This window comes from Sebastes fasciatus, chromosome 8 (assembly GCF_043250625.1).
Source record: "Sebastes fasciatus isolate fSebFas1 chromosome 8, fSebFas1.pri, whole genome shotgun sequence".
Classification (NCBI taxonomy): domain Eukaryota; kingdom Metazoa; phylum Chordata; class Actinopteri; order Perciformes; family Sebastidae; genus Sebastes; species Sebastes fasciatus.
In genome coordinates this window covers 30787404-30813198 of record NC_133802.1, presented here as the reverse complement: position 1 = coordinate 30813198, position 25795 = coordinate 30787404, and the positions used below count along the sequence as shown (strand labels likewise).

Below are 25795 nucleotides of genomic sequence, written 5' to 3'. Positions count from 1 at the left end.
AAAGTTGAATCATACACTTCTAAGGACTTTTCCTTCGGAAAATAGCTACATTAAAGGGACTGTTTGTAACTTCTTACACGTATTAATCAATCCGGGTCGGTGTCCCATGCGCACTTGCGTGTGGCTACGCTGTTCAGACTCAGACTCCAACACAAACTACACGGAAGCACCAAAACCGCAAAGTTAAATTTAGTGAAGCCCGTCTTGCAAAACAGTGTTGGCCGCGGTCGGAGGACGCGGGGGAGACCGTAGCTTTGGTCTCCAGGGCCGGAGTCTCTGCTGTACTCTGCTCCACGCGGACCCTCCGACGTTTTCGACTTTTTCGTTTCGGCTCGCAGAGGTTTGTTTCGGTTGACTGATACGGAACGGATATGACGTTACGTTACTCAGACTATAACAAAAAAAAACAGTGGTAACTTCCTTCTACCTCCGTATAGACTCAAATGAAGCCAAAATATTCATTCTGGCATTAAAAAATTTCAAAATCGTAAAAAAAAGAAATAAATCGCAATACATAGGAGAATTGATTTTTTTCCCCCCACCCATTACAAGCATAAAAAATATATTCTTTCAATTTAAGCATGCTTAACACAGAGCACCAGTCAGTAGGTCTGTGTATTGGCAAGAATGCGGCGATATGATATTATCATGATACAGGGGTTACGGTTCAATATATTGCGATAATGTAAGCAAGACGATATATTGGGATTTCTTTAAATCTTATTTTAGGAAACCTGTCAATATTATAAAGGACACCCCACCATATGCATTGAGTAAGAAAAAGTTTCCTTTTTTTTATACAATCAGAACAGTGTGATGTTTATTTGCATATATCACAGTCCCTGTAACATCCAAAATCATAGCAACACTTTGAGAGGGAACATATTTTTGCAAATGAATAAAGAATTGACTGAGTTCATCTTTGCATGCAAACTATTAATTAAAAATCAATAGTGTTTTTGGGAATCAATACAGTATCACAAAACATAATATTGCGATATCTTCAGTATTTTATTACACCCCTACCAGTCAGGTCATTTAGCAGTTGCATCTGATTTTATTTTTTAAATTAGACATTCTCACTGAAAATGAACAAGAAGTGCCCATTAACCTTTATAACAACTCTCCCTCTCCACATTAAAGAGTGCCAATACAATAAAAGTGCTTTACAAAGGTAATAAAACAGTCATATAAAAGAAATGACTTACCATAGCAAAAATATAAAAGACTACATAAAACCTTCATTAGGTAAAGTAAGATAAGCCAAAACAGTAAAATGATAAAAGCAACACTTAAATGCACATTTGCACATTAAGGCTTTGCTAATGTCATGTCTGTTCTTGTGTGTGAATATATAAAAAGGAACCAATAGTCATTCCCAAAATATAATTTGGACTGCAAATAATAATTATTTTCATTTTCAATAAATCTTTCAATTAATTTTGGGGTTAATTGAATTAATTGTGTGCTCAAATAGAATGTCTTTAAAATAGTGAAAAATGCCCGTCACAATTTCTGAGAACCCAAAGTAATATCTTTAAATTATTCTTGTTTTGTCCGACCAATACTGCAAAATCCCTATAGTATATTATATATTATTATTAGGGCTGTCGGTCGATTAAAATAACAGCTGTCAGTGTGTCAGTGTGCTGACTTGACTATGACTTGCCCCAAACTGCATGTGATTATCATAAAGTGGGCATGTCTGTAAAGGGGAGACTCGTGGGTACCCATAGTACCCATTTACATTCACATATCTTGAGGTCAGAGGTCAAGGGACCCCTTTGAAAATGGCCATGTCAGTTTTTCCTCGCCAAAAATTAGCGCATATTTTATTTGACATCCTTTGCGATCGATTGCGTTAATGTGTCAAAGAAATTAGTGGCGTTAAAACGTTTGCGTTGTTATCACGTTAACTTTGACAGCCCTAGTGTATAAAAAGCACCAATAGTCATCCACAAAATACATTATTTTTATTTTCAATAAATCATTTAATACATTTTTGTGTTAACTAGATTAATTGTATGCTCAACAAAATGCCTTAAATAGTGAAAAATGCCCGTCATTACCTAAGATAATGTCTTTAAATTCTTCTTGTTTTGTCCGACCAATTCTACAAAATCTTGTTAAAATATTTTAGTATTTAGTAGTGTTTTTAATATTATATTAGGAAGCATGTGCATATCAGTAATACAAACGTCTGTGAAGTGGATATCATGCCGGATTTTAGATATTTAGCAACAAAAGATAAATAATATCAGGGACTAAAAAAGGCAAAACAAGACAAAAAACAGACAAGCTAAATATGTCAAATTAAATAAATAATATAAAACCAATACTGCAAAATCTCAAGGTATTTAATTTCCAGTTATATATAAAATAGGATAAAGACTTTAATGACTAATGATTAGTCGAGTATCACAATTGTTGCCAATTAATTTTTTGTTGATTGAATAATCAATTAATTGACTAATCATTTCAGCAGTAATTACTGTATTATGAATATTAAGGAATTTTACAGAACATAAATTCATTTCTCAATATTCCCCAGACCTGTGCTATATTACTAACTTGCACAAAACTAGAAATATCAGATTTAAAATGCAGATGAAGCACATATTTCTTTTTTTTGAAAGGCAGTCCTCAGTAATACATTGCATTCAACATGTCAGCTTTGCATTGTAGGAAAACCTGAGACTGTCACCCTCAGTGACCGAACACTAAAATACTATATATATATATATATATATGAAATTATTATACAAATTTAATTAAAATGTGCAGGTGGTGGTCACCTTTTACCTCAAAGTATATGTTGTTGTTATCAAGCACTTCACTGGGATCACAGGCCACCCCAAAACCAAGCACACGTTTGAGACGTTTTTGAGTAATGAGTAATGTCTGCCGAGCAGCTGTTAATTCTTTCACGGCCTTGTAATTGTGTAGAACGATTTAACGCCGTAAAGCAGTGACCTTGTGCGGGAGCAGGATTTTACTGTTTCTGCATCGCTGCAGCCCAGAAAAAAACCTGCAACCCCTTTTTTTGTGTTTGCAGCAATGCAGTGGCACGCTGTGTTTCTGCTGCAGTCTGCAGCAAACAACATCTGCATCATCATCAGAATCACGCGCAACCAACAAATCAGTTTTACACATGCACAATCCCTAATAATAAATCAACTAAATATTCTGTGATTCTGTAGACAAAAGCTGTATTTTGGATCTTAAATAATCAGGAGCTCACTATACACTCAGCTGTGTTTGCTGTGTGAAAACCTAAATTAGTGTGCACCTGGCGTCTAGGCCTTTCTGCCTCATCTGCACTCATTATGCCTGCTGTGTTCGCACGGCAACATTATTTTTCTCAAGGGTCTCAAGTTGCTGCTTTTACACAGCGCAAAGTGGTTTATACAACACCATTTTTCCATAATTACCAAATGCGTGTGTACTGTGAAAACAAACAAGACAAATTAATGAATCAGTCTTTATGTAACTTTTATTTACCCCCTTTTTTTTTTTTACAGTTATAACTTATGACATGAAGGAGTTATTAGGCTGATAAATGGATGGATGGAAATCAGGAATCAACCATAGAAAAAAGTACTAATGAAGCTAAATTAAATTTGGTGACAAAAACGACATGCATTAGCAACTGCAAAATAAGGAATCTGAAGGAAGCCAAGCAGTATCTTCTGAATGTTTTTATTGGACTTTAATAGTTGTAATCCACAGAGGACATGTTTGTGGATCATGGTACACATTTGTGGATTGTCTTCTGTGGATTACAACTAATAAAGTCCAATAAAAACTTCCAAACTCAATTAAAAAAAAAAGTTTTACAAGTTGCTGCAGTGTTAAAGGGGACATATCATGAACCTTTTCAGTGTTTGTTCACATACATTTGTGTCTGGAGTATCGACCGATAGTGGATTTTTAAAGGCTGATATAAAATAATGATAGTTTGGAGCAGGAAGAAGCCGGATAATTGGCCGATAACTTCTACAGCAGCCTCGTCAGCTACCTTTGCATACGCCCTTTTTAATAAATCTGTTTTTTTTGTCACTCTGAATTTAATCATTCGTAAGAGAATATCCAGAAGTGTGATTTGGTGGATTACATCATTGGAATATTTTCTATTCTATTTATCTGTACGTTGTTAAATGCCACTCTTGCAAAATGTTCGTGCATATTCCCGTTGGTACGGAGGATCCTTAAGTGTGCGATTTAATTTCATGAATGGATGGTTCCGAAGCTGGATTATTTGGAAGAGAGAACGCCAAATTGCCTGTCTTGTATCGGGGACAAAGAGCTGATAGTGTTGTGTTATATATATTCGAGAGATAACTTTTTTCTCCCGCTCTACCTTGACTTTGTGTATGAAGCCTCAATGCAAAACGGTGATGTACGTCCCAGCGGGACTGGTGGCGGCCACTTATCAGAGCCCAGTTCCTCGGCGCCGTTAACGATAGTTTGCCGATTAATCGGTCTACCTCCAGTCTGGAGTGCCTACCAACCTACAAACTGTGAAATATGACAACCCAGTCAGTTCTTTGTGGGCTCTAGTCATTCAGATTTAGCTCCCTTTCCTATGTCACATGCAGGCTCATTAGAATATACCCATAGATGTATATACGTAGATACCGCATTGGCTGCTTCAGCCCATTGCTGCGATACGTCAGGGAGGTCAGGACTGAAACGACTCGGTTGTTATATGTGTTTACAGGACTGTCCTGACCTCCCCAATATGGCAGCGACGTTGACGTATCATCCAAAGGCCAATGCGGCATCTACGTATATATATATCTATGAAGATACCACCCATGGCTTGATAACTACCTGCAAAGGTGCACCATATTTTTCTCACAAGCCAATCAGAGCAGACTGGGCTTTTTCAGGAGGGCGTCTTAAAGAGAGGTTCGGTTTGTATTGCAGATTTTGGGTCACGGTTTGGGTCACGGTTCAGTTTGTTTTGCACATAAGGGGAGAAGAAAAACAACCATTTCCAACATGTTTGAACTCCAAAATATATAAATAGATTGATTGATAGTAATGAATGATATTTCTATATCATATGAAGCAATAACTGATTTTATACATGAGATATGGCAGATTAATTAATGGTCAAGTCAGCCTATGTTCAGATAATCGCCTCTTCTAGGTCTCTGGCACCTCATCAAAAAATTAGCAGGCCTGTATTTAATAGAGGTGCAACAGCTCAACAAGCCCTAATTCAGACAGTATGAGAAAATAATGTGTTTTTTGAACATTAAAGCATGTAAACGTGTTCTGGTAGAAACCTAAAATACAAGTGTGAACCTGAAAATGAGCATGATATGTCCCCTTTAAATGAACAAAAGCATGCTGGGAGGTTTAGTCACAAGATGGCAGCAGAGGACCATAAAAGTACAGCACATAATACAGGAGTTTTGATCCCATTGCGTTCAGGTGATCTATCTTCAGTTAATTCTGCATCAGGTCCTCAGCCCTCGTTCATTTCTACAGTTTCATCACACAAAACACGATCCACGTTCGCTACAGTGCTGATTTTTTCCTCCTTCCCTCTCGTGATGGCGGTGATCCCAGGGCCTCTTATTGCGAAGAATTTCTGCGGCAGTATACTTGCTGATTGCTTCGTTCTCACTCACAACAACCAGCTAAGACACTGCCAGAGAAACACCCACAGGAGCCGCAGCACGTCCAACCGTCTGTCCCTCCTCCGCCTGCCGTGCACTTCCACCCGTGAGTCTGGCGCTACAGACGCTCACACTGTTCATGCCCAGCTTCCTGGTGGTGGGGCTAGGGGCAGCGGTGGTGGTGGTTGGAAGGCAACGGCCTCGCACTAAAAGCCCCCGGCGGCGGCGGCGTGGTCCCAACAGCTGGCGGCTCTATGTGAGGAAATAGTGATGGAATCAGTGGCGTAAAAGTACATTTACTCAAGTACTGTACTTAAGTTAGGGAGGCACCGATACCGGATCTGATATCGGGCCAATACCGACTCAAATAGCTGGATCGGATATCGGTGACAATGGGGCCGATCTATTAAATTAAATTCTACATTTGTATACTATAATCATTATACACTGGAATTTGAATCCTGTTTAAGTTTTCACCAATTTGTTGCTGCATTAAAAAAGGTTTACACTTGAATTTTAATTCCTGTTAATATTGAAGATGTTTTTTGCCAAGTTGCTGGTTTACAATTTATCATTTTAGTTATAAAAAACAATTCAGTAAATTTATATCTATGTATTTATTTTCTACATTTTGTTTTACAAAGTTAGGAAAGCAATGTTTAAGTCCAGCCTGATGTTGCCTTACACATAACAGAAGGATCCCAGTCTCTTCAACACAGAGAGACATACAGCTTATTAATTAAACACTGGTATCAGATCAGTACTCGGAATTGGCTGGTTCCCAAAGCCCAGGTATCGCTATCGTATTTCCTTTTTCTGCTACTTAATACTTCAACTTTGCTACAATTCACAGCAAAATATTGTACTTTATATAAATATATATGTATATATATATACATATATATTTATATGTCCCCAATATTTCTTTGCTCTTACAAAAAGCAGTGTGTAGTTGGGGTCTCGTCATGTCCCTCTAAACTTCTCTGAAGACTCACATGGGTTCATTTCAACTGTTCAAGACCCAAAGAGGTCAAAGTATCCAATATTTCACTGAAAATAAGCAAAGATTAGAGAAAAGTCTACTACTGCTCCCGTTAATAGTACTTTTAATTTTAATACTTCAAGTAAATTTGAATGCAGGACTTTTACTTGTATTGGAGTATTTTTACATTGTGATAGTACTTTTACTTAAGTAAATGATTGAAGTACTTCTTACACCACTACATATATTTATTGATTTGATACATTTAACACATTGTACTCACAACACAGATCCTTCCCCCAAATTGAACATATGGCAATGTATAAAATAATAATAATATAAGAATTATTATAAAAAATCTTAATTGTAAATAAATAGCTAGACATTAAGGTAAAAGGATATATATTTATAATGAAAATATAATGAAGTAAATAAATAAAAGTAAAAAAGATAATAATAAATAATAATAATAAAAGGATTGAAGTACTTCTTACATCACTGCATGGAATAAACATAATTTGGCCTAATAGATTGTAATATTAAAATAAATATCAGTTTCTTTTTAGGAGTTCTGCATTAAGATTTAATAAAGAGGCCCTCTCTCCTGCCTGACTCAGTTTTATATAACTGCGATGCATCGATACGTCTGCGCTACGCTGCCCAAAGTGACCCAAAGTTAGATCCCTGATGCTCCTCCAGCCTTTAATGCAGCATCACTTTAAGTGCACACAAGTTGGGCAAACAGAAAACCCCCCCAAACTAAGAATAGACTTGCCATGACTCATGATTTTGCAACAAAATGCTCAGTTTGATTTAGCTCTCATCTATTTGTGCGTGGCTATCTGTTCACACGAGTACCGTGTGTGTGTGTGTGTGTGTGTGTGTGTGTGTGTGTGTGTGTTTGTACCTAAGGGGCTATAATCCCTCCCTTGTTATCAGTTGGTGTTTGCTCGCTGCAGTGCTATTTTGGGCCGGCTGACCACTCCATACTGTCCTCTCCCTGTGGACTCAGCTTTGCTGACAGGACAACATGGATACCGGAGAGCAAACGAGGGAACAGAGGGAATTATGGAGACGGAGGCGTCGGGAGGGACGTTTGGACGACGTACAGTTGGACGAACGTCCTCTATCGGGTGTATCTTATCCGCAGCGAGGCTATTTGTAGCTCCCCGTGTCTGCTTTTTGGTGCATTTTATGACGCATTTTTAGGTTGTGTAACTTGAAATTCCTCACTTAATGGGTGGTTGGAAAATCTTGACCTTATCTGATGGCAAAAGAACAAATTTAGATACTCATAAAAAAATGATGCTCTGATGCGGACACTAAATATTTATTTATGTGCCCCCCCCGTGTTACACACCCACAGACACAGAAACACCTCATGACCTGCTTTCCGTTTGCCAAACGCCTGCATCTGTGTCTCTTTGTGGCGAGCCAGACGCTGCCTCCACTGAACACATGATGAGAGGAATTCCTTCCTGCTCGGGGCTTGATGTAATCCCTAATACACGATTGAGGAATGCCAGTGAAAACAACACCCTGCTTGCTTGAATGAATGACCGGCTGCATCACACAGCAAACAGCAGCTGCAGCGACGACTCACTAACCTGTCCACACACACACGCGCTTCAGGCCTCAGGCTGCGCTGAGTTTTGCCTTCCTATTTGTGCTATTATTGGACAAACAACACAAAAGAAGTAGTGGGAGATTAGTTTCAAATATTAGTGTGAGGTGAATCAGGGCCGCACGATTATGGCCAAAATGATCAATACTGAGATCACGATTATTCATTGATTTTAGGTACAAAATATTTGTATTACAATTTCACATTTAAATAAACACAGCGCTGTTTCACTTCCATGTTGTGCTAAATTCCAGCCGTCAAAAATTCTACTTGTTATCCTTTTACTTTATTATCTATATTTGCATAAAAACACACAATTCAAATGATTAGGAAATAAATGATTGTATTTTTATTTAAATATTTGCTTTGTAAGTGTTTTTTATGAGCTGCTTAGAGCTACAGTAGTGTTAGGAAGTTAAACGGCTCATATTTCTCTCTCTAATATCTATTTTATATTGCTGTGAAACATCTTCAAACAACTGGATTTAAGTTATTAGTTAATAGTATATAAGTTTCTCGCCACATTTCTACAAGATTACATTTGATTTGTATCGTGATAGCGTTATAATTTTACCTTCGCACAAATACTTACTTGTACTGAGTAGAGCTTGAATGCACAGTAATGTAAGTCAATGGCAGTGGCTGCTGATATGACAAATCATCTCTACCTGTTAAGTTTAGGAAGCGCTTGATTAACGCAGCAGAGTTTTCTATGAGCGGAGCACGCATATTAAACGTCAATATTGCAGTCGATCATGTCCATTTCATTGTGGGAAGCCAAAATCACGATTAATATTCAATTAATTGTGCAACCCTAATGGTGACTATTGAATTAATTGATTTAGCCTATCAGGTTAAAAGTCATGTTCTTAATTTAGACTATTAATCAATTACATTGCTTTGGTTCCGTACAGTAACTCCTGTCTGTTTCTCCAAACTGAAAGCGTATCGACCGTCATCTACTGACTATGGATAAGAACCTCATACAACTCCACTTCAAAACACCCGAACTACCCCTTTAAGATGACCTGAAAAACACCACTGCAAAGTTTAAGTATTTATTTTAGATGATAGAGGATTTGTTGTAGTATGGTTTTGAAAAAGTAGCATTCTGGTAATTGTACAGATTTTTAGATATCTTACTGACAAACTGTCAAACTTTGAACCACAGAGGTGCAGAAACTCTTAAAGAGTGTCAATTTATTAGAGAATTACGCCAAATTCACACCAGGTAGCAGCGAAGTGCAGAGTATTAGGGCCACATTGAGGAAGAAAAATTAATCTGAGATTTCTAGAATAAAGCCATAATATTATAAAGTAGTAATTTTACGTGTTATTTTAGAGGGGAAATAGAGCAGCTGTGTGAAAATGAGGAACGTGGAGCATCTTGTGAAGTTATACTTTAGTTTATGTTTCACAAATAACCAAATACTTCATCTTTTGGCACATCAGCACCACATTATCATCAGTATCAGGACCGTGAAAAGATTGTGCAAGAAACTGCGTTTATTCTGAAGAAAGAACCACACGGACCTGATGGAGGAACTGACTCTTTTGTGGAGGAGGAAATTACTTTTTTTCTCATATTATGCCTTTTTTTTCTTGAAATAGTATGACTTTATTCTCATTAAATTACGACTTTATTCTCGAAATCTCCGATTTTATTTCCCCCCTCAATATGGCCCTAATACTCTATCATATGTTCATGTGTTTCAGACGGGAAGAAATTGTTTGTAACACAGGTCAACATGTCACAGGAGTCACTGCATCTGTTTACTGATTGGCCTCTCTGGCCTCACTTCACTGCTACAAGTTCAACTTTTCCCAACTTTTGTTTGGCCGCACTTTGCCGCAGAATTAATCGACCGCCACAGCTTTTCATAGACATTGCGTGGCAGGTCGCCGCAGGCTGCACGTCACCGCTGCTCTGGTGTGAATACGGCGTCAGAGATGTCACATCTACAGTGTCAAGCCTTAGTCTTAGTCTTAGTCGATTAGTCGACTAATCAGTTGTTTTGGTCTCGGTCGACTAACATTTCTTTAGTCAACTAGTCCTTTTTTATGCTTTTTTTCACGCTGAATGACTTATTTCCAAGAAACTTATGAGCACATCTCTGGTAAACTCAATATTTAAAGTGGTGCTTTTGTGTGATTCTTTGTGGAGAAACTCAGTTTTACAGATCTGTCAATTAAACCAACTAATCGATTAGTGTTTAAGTTTAAATTAAGAATTTCTTTAGTCGAGGACGGTCCTAGTCAAGTGTAATAGTACATAAAATGCAGTGCTTGTCTTAGACCAGTAACCACGTCACTCTCACATGGGATAATAAGTCTATAGTTCATGACAAATTCAGCCTACAGGCAAAAATTCCCCCTAGTATCACGCTAGATTTCCCCATTACATCACCAGAAAAGACACATAATACTTCATTTTATAAGTCCGCAAATTTCATGGCAATTAGGTGATAAATGGCATGTAACCTATTTTAAATTTCTTTGGAATTACTGCCAAATTACCCCAATATTTACCTCAAAATTACTTTATTATAAACATTATTTAATATTTATATTCCGCTATTTCCAAATAGCTGGTCATTTATTTAATACATTTCCAGGAAAAGAATACAAAGTTAATTGATTGATTGATTGATTGCTTTATTTCCATATGATGATAATTAGCAAATAAGTTCTTTAAAAATTCCCTGAATCATAACATCAGCTACCAGGTTACATTAGTGTAGATAATAAGTCACACAATGGTGAGATCTGTGTCTGATCAGAAGTGTCTTTTATTAGTTTTCCACCTCCGATGAAGAGCAGCGCACAGCCACTTCTCAAGCCTAAGGGCTTTATTTGAACTGTTATTAAATCACTTTTATTCCTTGGCTTTTGGCTCGGCATGAGAGCTGACTTTTAATATTCTTAACGCTTTTATTATTTTAATGTGTTGTTGGTTTTAAGTTGGTCTTAGTTGTTTTGTTGTGTTGTTTTTATGTGTAATTGTACAGCACTTTGGTCAACTTTTGTTGTTTTTAAATGTGCTTTATAAATAAATTTGGATTGGATTTGGATTATATGCTATTTTAGCATATAATTATTAAATAATGTTTATAATAAAGTAATTTTGAGGTAAATATTGGGGTAATTTGGCAGTAATTCCAAAGAAATTTCAAATAGGTTAATTGCTGTGTGTTACCACATATAACCTGCTGGGTCCCTCTGCTGTCAGGCCTCAGATACTGAAACATATCACCAACCCTGTACGCTCCACCTCCACCTCCTCCTCCTCCTCCACCTCCTCCACCTCCTCCTCTCTCCTCTCCACTGTGCATTTCCTGGTCGTTCCCGTGTCGGCTAACGACGCTCAAACAGTCGTGCCTCCCCCGCTCCGGTCCCATTCCCACAAACCTAATCATCTTATAGCTAACAATGACACCAGTATTTACTCTAGAGCCATGTTCCTGAAACACAATGCTACACATGATGGCACGCCTGGTGCCGGAGCTTAGCCTCCCCCTGAGGTTTATGCAGCACAAGTACGTACAGTATATTGATTTAGCCTTTTTAGACGTTTTAATTTCAAATTGACAGTTGAAATCCACCACTGGAGGCCCTTTTTAGGCGGATAGAAAATGATTAGATGTAATAAAAAGCCGGGTCATGACGTTTATTCTCCACCTTTTGTTGTAAAGTTTTGGAACTTTTCAGTATTGCAGTGTGTTAATAATTCAATGGTTTTTGAGTCTTACCTACTGTGTGTACCTGTACCCCCGGTTACCAGAAAACAGAGTTGCCCCAGTAACTATCTGCAGAGGATTGACGACACAACGAAGTAAAATACACAGATCATATTACGCAAGACACTAAATGATTATCGTTTGATTGATTAATGTGGATCAAACTGTGGTCAGACATTGATCCTCGAGTCCTCGGCAAGGTTAGAATAGTTTAGAATTTTCAATTAGTTTTTTATTTTATTTTAATTTTGAGTTTTCAATATGTGCTTTTGCTCTTGCTCGTTTTCTGCTCGGAGTTTTTAGTTTTTATATATTTAGTTTTAGATTGTTTTTGTTAGGGATGGGTATAATGTCTCATAATTATGTAGCTACATATACATACAAGATACATGGTTGTAGAACTGTGTAGGAACGGCCATAATGTTTAATATTTAATACTTAATCATCGTGCTGCTTTAGTGAAGCAGTTGCGACATGGCGTCATCTCTTTGAAGGTCAAGTCTGTTCAATATCTGTGGTTCAACGTCACGAGAGTTGACGGAAATTAATAATGTCTCCTTTTTTTGGTAGTGATATAATAGTTTTTTTTAAATAAAAAAACCTCTACCTCAGTTCTTATCCTGCATTATATTCCATATTTGACATTTCTCAATCCCCTGGTCTCTACTGTATCTCTCCTATATTTTATTATCCAGCACTATATCACTTTTTGCACTACATTCACAATTTAATAGTCCTGTTTCTCAGTTGTTACCCTGCACTATATTCATTTTTAACAGTTTTCTTCACCTCCTGGTATTTTTATATCTGAATTTTCTATCTATCTATCTTTCTATCTAAAGCTAAAAACTAAAACTGAAATGAATTTATGTTCATCTTTATTTTATTTTTATCAGTTTTTTAACCAAGCAATATTGTTTCAGTTTAGTTTTAGTTTTTCTTAAAGGATATATGGTAGTTTTTATTTAGTTTCACTTTATTAAAATGCTTATTTTAGTTTTAGTTTCAGTTTTAGTTTTACTAAAATAACCCGGGGACTTGTGAAAGAGTCCAACGCATCCCGACTCGTCATATACAGACGCTCTGTCAGACCCCTCGACGTCACTCTTTTCGGTCGCAGTGAACACGTGCTTAATGTTGTCAAGTAAACAGAAACACGTGCTACGTTTGTACAGTGAAAATGACACTGAACGTTGTGAACACGGGACACGAACGAACAGCCGATCGTAACGTGACGCACGGGACACGAACAGCGGCCTCCTGGATGAAAGCCTTGTGTTTGTTGTCTGCATTTTCTGAACTTACCAGACTTTTCTAGCTGTTCTATTATTTGCCTTTAGTCATTATATCCACATTACTAAGGGTGTAAATCACAAGTTTCACCACGATACCATATTTGCTAATATAAGTCTGCCGAAGTGATACGATTTAGATTTGATTCCATTCAGAGGCCTGCACGTTGATATGAGACAATATCATTACGCCCATTTAACTCAATCAGTTATATTTATATCACCTCACAAAGAGCAACTAAAATATAATTTGCCAATTTTATTACTGAGCTCTTCCAGATATTTAAATGAATAACATTTAAAAAAAAAAAAAATAGACATATAAAGTGCCACATTTCTCCCGTTTGATTGCAGATGTTTTTTATCAGTTAAGAAAAAAGAAAAAAAAATTAGATGAAAAATATTTAATTTTTGATCATCTAATCGATCCATATCGATGGATCGCTACACATTACTGATGATTATTTATCAAAAATTTCATTGTGTAAATATTTTTGTAAAAGCACCATCATCACAATATCGATATCGAGGTATTTGGTCAAAAAAATATTGTGATATTTGATTTTTTATCAGATATCGCCCAGCCTTATTGAGGCGTATCACACCTCTCTGTACTTAGTGACCCTTTGTTTTGTTGCCATGGCATCATGTTAGCGTCAAGACTCGGCTTGGACGCTTTCACAGCCCTTAACACTTCAAACTTCTCATCTATACTTCAGTCAAGTTACAGCTCTTATTAAGCGGATCTCATTTTAGCATATCTAGATTTCCCCACACTAATGAAGTGTTTCTGAAGTTTTACTCAAAGTAAAGGTGCTCCTCTTTGCAGTAACAATTAACCTAGATGCTCACAGATATATTATTATATGTGAGAGGCTTTTATTCAAACACTCACCAAGCAGTGAGGCAGCGGCGGCGCTCTCCTCCATCCACGCTCGTCTCCCGGGGAGAGCACCCTGGCGTTGACATCAACAGGAGTCTGTCCACGGCTGCAGCAGGCCTCTCTCATTGTGTGAGTGTGTGGGTCACTTCACACTGGCAAACTGTTGACCACAAGCCTCTCCTCTCCTCTCCTCACTTCTCCTCTCTCTGCTTTGCTCAGGCAGCCCAACAAGTCAAGGCATGTTCCAACACGCCACCAGCAGCCGGCCGGGTGTATGAGCCTAGACCAGAGAGGGAGGAGCAGAGAATCAGAGAGGGGGGAAACCCAAGAAAAAAAATAAAACAGCATGACTCAGCCTGCTTCAATCGGTTAGCATGCACAGCTTTTACTTTAAACACATCGAGTTATTGTTTGAAGGTATATTAAGGGCGTTTTCACATATAGTCCTTTTTAAACAAACTCAGTCCTCTTAAAGAGGACCAATAGTAAAGGTTCACATTGTCAGTTCATTAGAAAGAGGACTTTCTGGTCCACTTCAGCTCTAATGGGGCCTCAGTCCTCTTTCTGTTCACACTATAGTTTCTCTGGAGCTCAGACCTACATAGTCCTAATGAAATAAACTCATTAAGACCAAAAACATCTGGAAAATGCAGCGCTTTCGTCAAGTTGCTGCCACCGGTGTTTTAGGATGTCCTATCTGTGCAATCGATGCAGTTGTCTCTCTATCCTCAAGCGGTGGTCGTAAAAATGTAAATGCGTAGTGTCTCTATTTTATATAGTAAAAACTGTAAAAACGTCTCCTTATTCAAGTTTCTCTCCAAAATCCAAACACATTTTCTTTAGTCCCCGGGACGACGGGACGCCATTAGTGTCGAGCCTCGACGGTACATACGGTACCTGCGGTACTGCAGAAAAACGAGTTCCGTGACATCTTCGGTTCTTGTGACATTCCTTAAGCGAACCTGGAACGCTTTGTGTTCACAATGTAAAAGGTTAAAGCGAACTGCAACGCGGACTTAAAGCGATCCGAACTCAGACCACCTCCCGGTTCGTTTCAGAGAAGGTCTGAGTTCTGTTGGAGTGTTCACAAAAAATGCTGACTAATCGAGTTCGTTTGGAGGGCTGAAAGGTACGAAGTGTGAAAGCACCCTATGATGGATCCTCTGGGTGATATTGGTTAAGTAGATTTCTATTTAAATAAAAAGTAGAGGTGATGATGTGAGGTGAGGGATGACGGCTGCTGAGAGAAGAGCATTTTCTGAATTGGACCGACTTGTCAGATCATCTTTGCCAGGTCATAGATCATGAAGAAGTACAGTTTGCCTGCAGGCTGTGATTTTTCCTTTCTTTCTCCTCCTCTTCTCTCTCTGCCCGGCGGCTGGAAACGCTCCACAATGTCCTCTGTCTTTCCTGGCTAATGCGAAAAAAACTTCGGTAAGCTGAAGGAATGCAAGTAAAATTAAATATCTTATAAAATCAGCTCCAGTATTAGCAAGTCGTTTCCTCTTTACCAGAGCACAGCAGAATGAGCGGTTTACAGACGCTGTAACCGAGCACCGGCACAGCATACTAATGAAAGCTGCTGATTCATCAGATCATCTTATAGGCTACAGTAAACCACAGTAGGTCACGTGAATCCCAGATGAAGCCCCTCGGAACTACATGAAAATCTTAAGGAATGCATTAAGGAATGATATGTGAAATATTAATATTTTTCTGGATCTGTGATGTTTAATGTCAAGTTAAAAAAGCAACTTATTAATGCAGCGGAGAAAAGAGTCCTTTATCCTATTTAGCCACTGAAACAGTCAACCGTATCAAATGTGCAGAATCGTCAGCGTTCCATGAGTGCTAATTACGCAGAGCTGCTGGGTTTTTAACTGGAGGAGGGGTGATGCCAGTTCATCACTGCTGTACTGGAAGTTGATCACTAGGCAGATTCTGGGTGCAGCGGCAGGAACCAGCTCAGCAAAAAACTCACCTGCTCCAATATGGTCTCAATCTGGCTGCCTGTAAAGCACCGTATATATATACTGTTGTACATCTCCGGTGCTGCAGCCCGTCAACACGCTGATGACCTTATCAGCGAAAGAGCAAAGTCACAATGATGTACTCAAAGCCGCTGCTTGGCGGTTTGTCTCCCCCCCCCCCCCGCTGACAGCAACTAGGAAAGCCAACTTTGTGAAAGAGCAGAAGCGCTTCTCGTCTTCGCCTGCAGATACTTGCTTTAATTTATTGGAAGCGGTGATGCGGCACTGCACTGCACACTAGCGTTCTGACAAAGTGCCAGCAGTAGTTTCACCAAACTCTTAATTTATGGACGCACGAGCTGATCTTTTCTGTGAAATATGGACAATCGCCAAGCTATAGCCCACTCACCGGAAATTATTTTCCGCACTTTAAAATAGCAAAATCATCACATTAAAAAAGTGTAATTTATTCATCTACCTACCTGGGACTGCAGCCGCGGAGGCCTCACACTTGCAGAAGCCCCCCTAGCCCGGCAAGTTCAAAGCTTGCTGCATTGATTACATCATCGGAACTGGAGGGCTGGAACGGGACAATGCACCATCGGGGAGTGGGAGGGGGGGGGAAGGAGGTAGGAGGTGGGATGGGTAGGGGGGAGTGGGGAGTGGGGGGATGCAACCGGCTAATCTCACCGTTGCCTCCCTGTGGAGCTTCATGAGCAGAGTGTCTTTCTCTTTCTCCTCTGTCTCTAAACTCAGCTCAGTCCGGTCCGGCGTGCTCTCCCTCACATTCAGCCGCCACCGTGTCACGTGACCGAAGGACTGTGTCTGCGTCTGAGAGACACTGATGTGCATCCCTGTCTGTGTTGGTGTGCATGTGGGCTATTAGAGGCCGGCACTGCAGGAACTCAGCTGCTGCAGGACACTGCAGGATGCTGCTGCTGCTGCTGCTGCTGCTGCTGCTGCTGCTGCTGGCTCACTGGCTCTCTCTCTCCTCTCTCTTCACTCAGGCAAATTGCTCAAGGAGGATGGTGAGAGCATGTGCTGCATACTTTTTCAGCAGGGGGAGAGGGAGGAGGAGAAAAGAGGAGGAGGAGGAGGAGGAGGAGGAGGAGGAGGAGGCAGAATCACAGAGGTGCAAAGCATGCCGGTGAGGCGCTGTGCCGGGCAACTGTACCTCTGAGGGAGACTACAGTAGAGAAATTGGAGACGAGGAAGGAGGAGGGAAGAGGAGGATGGAAGGTGGGGGGAGGGCAGAAGTGAGGTGCAAGGAACATCAGGTGAGTGCGGCAATTTCCTTCGCTGGCAGTGCAGCACCCACCCTCGGTGAAAAGTGAGAGCAGGAGAACTGCAGATGTTCCGAGATGATGTCAGGCTTCCGGATGTGGCGCGGAGTTTTGCTATCTGTTCCCCCTTCCCGCCCGCCCGCCTTCCTGCAGTGGGGGAGAAATCCAAAGGCCAGAAGAGATGCTTTAGACAAAGCTGACGACTGCAGGGCCGGCTTTTTCTTTTTCTCAAGGTCTTAGCACAGTTACCTGAGGTGAACTCAGAGCGTGCACACACACACACACACACACACACACACACACACACAAGCTGACCTGACTGGATCCATCATCCAGACCTCCCAAAGCACATTTCCAACACTGACTCACTTTTTATGTGAAGATTTTTTTTTTCGCCCACAAACTATTTTTACACGGCCTTTTGAGAAAAGGCCCGCAGTTGAGCGTAGACAATAAAAGACAAAAGTAGCAACATGGACTTTTAGAGAGGAAGAGAGTTGCTGAAACACTGCTGCTGCATAGATGTTACCAAGTGTAATTTCTGTTCTTATATCCAAGAGACAAATAAAAAACATGGAAACACATGCACAAACACCTCACAACAAACTAAAAGAATCCTAAAGAGCTGAACTCTGCCCTGGTGTCCACTTTGAGGACGGCAGAAAAGTCCCAGTAGCTAGAGCTCAACTTCATGACTGCACCACTGTCCCATGCAGGCCACTGTAGCCTCATTCTCATTCTCCCATTCTCAGCACACAGGACACCTAGCTCCTTCTTACCGGTATCATATTCACTAACTAACACATGCTGATAAAACCAGAGAAAAGTACAGACTATCTGTGCTCTCCCTAAAAGCCAAGTCAGCAAAGATGAAAGTCTCCTCTGATGGAGGGAACTCTTTGCATCCCGGTTAGTCTTTTTTGTCCTTGTGCTTTCTCCTCCACCGGCCGCTATCTGACACTGCCGGCTGCTATTTCCAGCCCGTACCATGTGTTAAACATGGATGAGGGAGCAGTGGAGCCTGACTGCTAACTGACTGGCTGTCTGCCTGGTTATATTACTGGTGCAGAGGAGGCTGACACTGATGAGACAGAAGCAGCCGGGAGCTCCGACACTGCAGGCATGCACACGCCGACATATCAAGTCCCGATTTAAGAAGTAGACCATCCTATGCAAAGACAATATAAAAAGATAAATAAGACCAGAGAAGGAATAAATGTTTACCTGCTGATGAGCATCGCTCGCCGGGGCGGAGAGGAGACGAAACTTCTCTTGCACTCACTCTGAGCCTCTTGCTTGCTGGTGATGTGCTTTCATGGCGCTGCAAAGTTGACTGCAGCATTGCCTCCTGAACAGAATGACATTGTTTGCACTCTCTCTCTCGCTCTCTCTCCTTTTCTCCCTCAGTCCTCCTCCTCCTCCTGTACGCACTCGCTCCCCCCCTCCTCTTCTTTGCACGCTTGCTGGCAGCACAAACTGCACAGCTCAGCAGTGTTCCCCCACTGCCGCAGCAGATCCTGCATGAGCTCTGCGTATCTGAGTGGGATGGGACTTTTAAAGGGGAACGCAACCTCCAGGGTCAGTGTATGTGTGCACATCCTCAGTCTGCCCTCCTCTCCTCTGCAACACCATCCTCCCCCCACCCCCCGAGAATTATCAGTGTAAAGGACTCCTCACAAGAGAGACCCCCTCCACGCCACACATATCCCCCCCTTCTTTTATTCATTTTCACACTACAGCAAAAGCCGCTTTGAGATATGAGTGTGCTCAAAACCTCAATGAGGAACAGTTTGCTCTACAGAGAGGCCATCTCCTCTGGTGTGGCTTTGAAACTTGTCACAATATCTCCAGAAATGTAATTTCCTCTGAAAATGCCTGGAAGGATTTTCTCCAGATATGAGTTGCAAAAAAAAAAGACGTATTTAAAATAAAATATTGTACATGTACGATCAGAAAAAGGTGACTGCGTCAAGCTAAATGAAGAAAATCGAAGACGTAGTCACCATTTTTTAAATCAAAATGATTGTTTGTCACCTGGTGATACACTAAAATGTATTTTACCCATAAGCAAATGTTAAGAATCGTATTTCAACCAAGTACCTCAAAAATACACGAGGCACGCCGCAGGACTATTGCACGCTGATCGCCACACGTTTTGACAAACGAGCAATAATCAGTAAGTCGCTATCTAAAAAGCTGCTATCGCTCAAAGTTTCACAATCCTCAAAGGTGCAAAATCCCCTTCAGAAAAAGTGAAACGTCCTCAATCTGCAATCCCCCATTACCTGCCTTTCATTACCCAAGGTGCACTGGTGCTATTCTGCAGTGCGCTAAAATATACCAAATATCTTGACCGACCAAATTTGTCTTTTAGCGCGTTGCACAACTCTGCGAGAGTGAGGTCATCCATCATTTTATGTCAGCCGATGAGGTTGAACTTCACTTCTCTTTCTGCAACGTCTTTCACAAAAAACGCACTTCCCGACATGCGGTGGTGACGTTTTTGCGGTGCGCTCGCTGCATGCAGGAGGCTTCGTATGGATAGATAGATGGTGGCTCTATTAGAAATTCTGTAGGCTCCAGAGTCTCTGCAGCAGTGCAGCGCTCTCTGCTTCCCACTGCAGGCTTTTCTATTTTTTTTGTTGTTGCTCTGCCCGGGCCCCCGGTTGAACCCTGCGATCTTTCGTCCTCTGGTGCATAATTAGGAGCTGCATGCATCTCATATTAACCCTGCATCCATCACGTCAAAGGTGTGTGTGCTCACCTGCTTTAAGCACATTAATACATCGAGGCTTTTCTGCCTTATTAGCCGCCCTTAAAAGATCCGCCACTGCTGGAACAGATCGCTGAATCAGCAAAACGGGTGGCGTAATGGAACATCTCTGACTACTGGGGATCAGCCACACGAGGCTGTCCATATCAGTCAGTGTCGATGTGATTCATAGGCATGCATCATGCAAATTATCCATCAGCTGAGAGCGGAACATCTTTCCCCTGCGTGTTCGATCTGCATGCAGCGCTGCTACTGCATCAGTCTGCCGAAGCCCTCGCAGCATCTGTCCTCTCCTCTGTACTCTGTGACACCGGGAGAGGGGGGAAATGCCCCCGCCAGCATATCCCTCACATAGCCAACGCCGTTCTCAGTAATGGCATCCCCAGTGATGAATAAGCCATGAGGAGGGGCCTTTTTACATGTCCTATTAGATTACCTGCCTGTGTCGTTACCTGGCTATACTGTCACCTCATCGCCTCTGGCTCCCGCACTCTTCTTAATATTCTCTCTGGTTAACCCGGCCAAGGGCAGAGAGTGTGAATGGGCGTTAAGGCTCGTAGATCATATGAATGTAGAGATTCTGAGTCGAGTCATCTTTGCAGTTCATTGAATGTGTATATACACGGCTCTCGCTCATGTTTATGATTCGCATTAAGGTCTGGGAGAACGGCCCGACGATTAGCATTTTTTTGCAGTTGATAGGAAATGTTTACCTGAAATAGGTGATTGTTTTATCTGTGCCTGGCAGTGGTGGACTCAGGCTGTCTGAGGGGAAGGGGTGGAAAAAATAAAAAAGGGCACCCGCTGCATGCAGTGGGGCACCAGTGCAGAAAGGTTTCTATCATGTAGGGCAGTTTATATGGCACTGCAGCATGTTTTCTCCACTTGAATGGCACCCAAGCGGATTGTTTATCATGTTTTATCAACCATAGGGGCATCCAAGAGGGCACTTCATCACGTTTTCTCCACTGGATCGGCTCCCTAGAGACAACTTTATCGTGTTTTCTCCACTGGATCAGCACCCTAGAGGACACTTTATTGTGTTTTCTCCACTGGAAGGGCACCCTAAAAGACACTTTATCATGTTTTCTTTATTGGAAATGCACCCTAGAGGCCACTTTATCATGCTTTATCTACCATGGGCATCCTAGAGGTCATTTTATCACGTTTTCTCTACTGGAAGGGCACCCTAGAGGCCACTTTATCATGTTTTCTCTACTGGAAGGGCACCTTAGAGGGCACTTTGTTGTGTTTTCTCTACTGGAAATGCAACCTAGAGGCCACTTTATCATGTTTTGTCTACTGGAAGGGCACCCTGGAAGGCACTTTATCATGTTTTCTGTAGTGGAAGGGCACCCTGGAAGGCATTTTATCTTGTTTTCTCTACTGGACGGACATCCTAGAAGGCACTTCATCATGTTTTCTCTACTGGTAGGGCACCCTAGAACGCATTTTTTCACGTTTCTCCACTGGAAGGGCACCCTAGAAGGCACTTTATCTTGTTTTCTCTACTGGACGGACATCCTAGAAGGCACTTCATCATGTTTTCTCTACTGGTAGGGCACCCTAGAAGGCATTTTATCACGTTTCTCCACTGGAAGGGCACCCTAGAAGGCACTTTATCATGTTTTCTCCACTGGAAGGGCACCCTAGAAGGCACTTTATCATGTTTTATCTACCATAGGGGCATCCAAGAGGGCACGTCATCATGTTTTCTCCACCAGTGGTGCCTGGTGTCATAACAAGCTATCGTCATTGTCTTATCAGACATGAGCTGTAACAAAACTTGACGTAATGCTCATCTGAAAGAAAGGGTTATCTGTCAAGTAGTGGACGGTCTTGACTCGTGCAGATAATGGAGTCCAGTCTAAACATCAGCTGGTGCCTCTTTTTTTTTTTTTTTTCTCTCTTTTCTTTTTTGCCATTCACAGCCTATTCCTCGGCTCCATTGATCTGTCCGGAAAAAGATAATAGACACGATTGATTCACGAGCTCAGCAGCTTGCTTGGTTTACACATCAATTCAGACTAATTCTCAATAGTCCTCAGTCAAGGAGGAGAATTGCCTTGACTGACGACTGACTCCTCGGTCTTTTGAAACTGTAGATTTAAAAGCAGCGCTGTGAAGATTTCTCTTCTCTTTCTTTCTTTTGGAGCGTACGACACAGCAGCACAGTTTTTTTCTGAAAATATGACAAGATGTAAAATAAAAAAGGGATTTCAGTGTGCATGAGTGGTTATGTCGTTGTGAAGGATATTCTCAGGGGAAACCTGACGTCGCCAATGCAAGACGGAGTCAGAGGAGGTGATGAGCAATGAATTAACTTCAAAATCTCTCTCTCTCTTTCTCTCTCTCTGCTCACTTCAGTCAGTCTGGCACAGAGACAGACTGAGTGATGGGATGCTGATTTTGTAGGAGAAGGTGCGTGGTGCGTTTCACTGCACCAATGCTTCTTTGTTGACCTCATTTTGTAAAGCTGAGCAGATTTCTCCCAAGGCCAAGTGGAGTGAAAAAGACACTGTCAACAGCAAAACAGGTCAAACGTCTAAGCACAGATGAATTATCCCAGATACAATTTATTTCACTGACAATGGAAACACTTCATCAAAGAATCACTCGTGACATGATATTAAAGATTTTGAAAGGAAGAGCTCGATATGTGAAACTTGTGAAGGAATCATCAGTTTCTCCCTCGCTATGAGAGAGATAGTAGTAAAAAGCTCTATGATGGATTGATATTACGGCGAGTGGCTGAACTTCTGACAGCTGGCTGCTCTGTTGTGGCGAACGAGCGGCCGCTCCGTCAGCCGTCGGTGTCAGCAGCAGCAGCAGTAGTCCGTCTGCTCTCTACAGAGGTGTTGAAGCAAAGCATAACGCACAGATCAGCTCTAACTCAGGGAGACTGCAGCCTTTATTAGGTCCCTCGCAGACATATAACATCAATTTCGAACATCCCTGTGAATTATTAAAAGAAAAATAGTTGCTGTAAAGTTTCTCTTCAGCCTTTTGTGTATTTTAAGACGACTGCAGTTTGACGACGGCATGATGTAGTGCAGGTTAGGTAAACATTTATCTGAATAGAGAATAAAGACTTTGGATTTTGTGTTCATCTCATCTGTGTCAGATGTATGTAGATGCCTTTGAGCGGTAAACCAGCCCGTATATATTGGCTCAATTCCAACCCGGTCCCGACACCCTCCCACTCCGTTTGTAGTCACACTCACAGCTCAATGAAGCACCTTCTTTAAGGTGGAGGGTTTAAATACAGTGGCAGGCTTCGGGACAAGGAAATAAATATCAAAATCAGAAATACTTTATTGATCCCCGGGGGGGAAATTGAGAGTAACGTTCTGCTCCCAATCTAGAATAGAAATAATTTAGAATAGAAATATATTATATAAAATATATATTTATACTTTTTTGCATAATTTAAACATACAATGACCATTTTAAAAGTCAATAGTTTGGGACTTTGACTATTGACTTTCTGTGTCAGCACGAGTCTGACTTAAATTTCTAACAATACTGTAATATTAATTATATCATTATTCATGATTCATTTTTATATTATAGTTGTTATAATTTTTATTGGAGCGAGTTAGCTTATACTAATATATACATATATATATATATAAATATAAACATAGAGAAATCATAAGAAATAAGAAATATGTATAACAGTGCTAATAATGATGCTGAATTAGAATGGCACTCGGAGAGCGCAGACCTCCGCCAACGCGTGACAGATCACAGCTCACAGCTAGCGGCTGCATGAGGTGGTCGGCTTATTATTAACACGGTGTGTGTCTGTGTAACGTGTCGCGGATGCCTCTCTCAGTCAGCAGCCTTGTTATGTCTGTATAGTTCTTTCTCACTGCGGACGGCCAGCACACACATCCATGCACGTATGTCTCTGCTCTCAGAAGGAGGCGGGGTCACGCGTCATCAGTTACACTGCAGATGTGTTATACCCTGTGGTTTTAATGCTCAGGCTGATCGGAATCCTTAAAATTATTCCTGAATCCGGATCATGATCTGGATCGCCACCAAAATCTAATGGATTGTTCATTGTGCCACAATCCACCCATCCAAAAAAATTAATTAAAATCCATCACAGACATTTGGAGTAATCCTGCTAACAGACAGACAGACAGACAGACAAACAAGCCAATAAACCAACGCCGGTGAAAACATAACCTCCTTTGGCCTTGGTGAAGGTAAAAAAAGGATCTATCATTAAGTGTGTAAAAATACAAGAATAGTATAAATAAATATGAATGTTAGTTTAAATGTTCTGTATAAATAAATGCAGGTTTAATGCTGGAGTAAACCACATCATTGCACAGATGAAGATATAATAAATTATGGGGTTATAGCTGCGGACAGGGGTAAAAAATAATGAATATATGTTGTATATATATATATATACAGTATATATAAACCTTGGTAACCCTGTATTTAACGTCTCAAAGCTATGAATTGTGGGTAATTCCCTTTGGCAAAGTCTGCAGAAATGCGCACTTAACGGAAAGTGTTTATAAAGGGCTCAAAGGCCCAATCCCAACGTCCACACTCACAGACTTTGGGGCGTGTTCCTGCAAAGTCCGTGAGGGTTTCAGGTTGTCCAACTGTCAAATCATCAAGTCCTCGAGGGCTCTCTTGCTGACATTTTGTGCCCTTTATTTAACACTTAATGGCCCGATTCCAAACCACACAGATGGTGTACGGAGTAGTTCATTATGTGTCATGGCTGAATCCTGCTTTCTTGTGCTGAACAGATTCAACGCAGAGGCAAGTTTACACTGAAGACAAAATGATCATCTTGAAAGCACTCGAGGACCTCATTTTGATGAAAGATATCCTTTACAGGGAACTGCCGCAGTCCATCAACGTAATGCTGTTTTTTTTTTTAATGAAATATTAATATTTGTGTGGTTTAGAGACGGTGCTATTTGTGCCAGTTTCATCTGCAGAGACGGCCAGCAGCTTGTTATTCTGGTCCCTGCCGCATTGTGTTCTGCGTTTCAGGTTCTCGGAGGCATGTTGCATATCCTCCACAACAATCCGTGTCATCTGGAGATGTGTGTTGACTCCTGGCCTACATTCACCACTGCCATTTGTTACCGTCAAAACCAGGTATGGCACACAGGGACAAGTATAACTTACAGGCTCCTCCAGAGTGGCCCGTTGATGACTGTATCTTGCCTGTGAAGCGTTTCAGCAGCAGCAGCAGCTCCGGGGTGATTCCTGACATCTGCACCGTCTTCACCAAGAACTCAGAAACTCTGAGAGGTCTGCTGCTTAATGAGAGAGTCGTAAACTGGAGGAACGGACTCCTATTCAGAGGTAGTGTGGCACCATGAAGGCAAAACATCTCCACTGAGAGACAGAAACCAACCAACAATGAAATGGCTGTCAATCGATTAAAATATTTAATCACGATCAGTCGCATGATTTTCCATGACTAACCGCACATTTTCTATCTGTTCAAAATGTACCATAAAGCGAGATTTGTCAAATATTTAATACTCTTATCAACATGGGAGTGGGCAAATGTGCTGCTTTATGCAAATGTATGTATATATTTATTATTGAAAATCAATTAACAACACAAAACAATG

The 25795-nt window shown here is 40.9% G+C and overlaps 1 long non-coding RNA gene and 1 pseudogene across 2 annotated transcripts; one reads left to right on the top strand and one right to left on the bottom strand.

Moving 5' to 3' along the window:
* Positions 1–25795, top strand: part of LOC141773232 (putative glycine N-acyltransferase-like protein 1B) — a 32623-nt pseudogene that overhangs the window by 2419 nt on the left and 4409 nt on the right.
* On the bottom strand, positions 5864–19455 carry LOC141773243 (uncharacterized). 2 transcript variants are annotated; one of them, XR_012595052.1, is made up of 4 exons: positions 18626–19455; positions 16601–17548; positions 14161–14428; positions 5864–5882 (listed from the first exon to the last, which is right to left on the bottom strand). It is a non-coding gene; the product is annotated as an uncharacterized LOC141773243 (long non-coding RNA). The 2 variants fall into 2 exon arrangements; XR_012595051.1 differs by lacking the exon at positions 18626–19455 and having other exon boundaries at positions 16601–18580.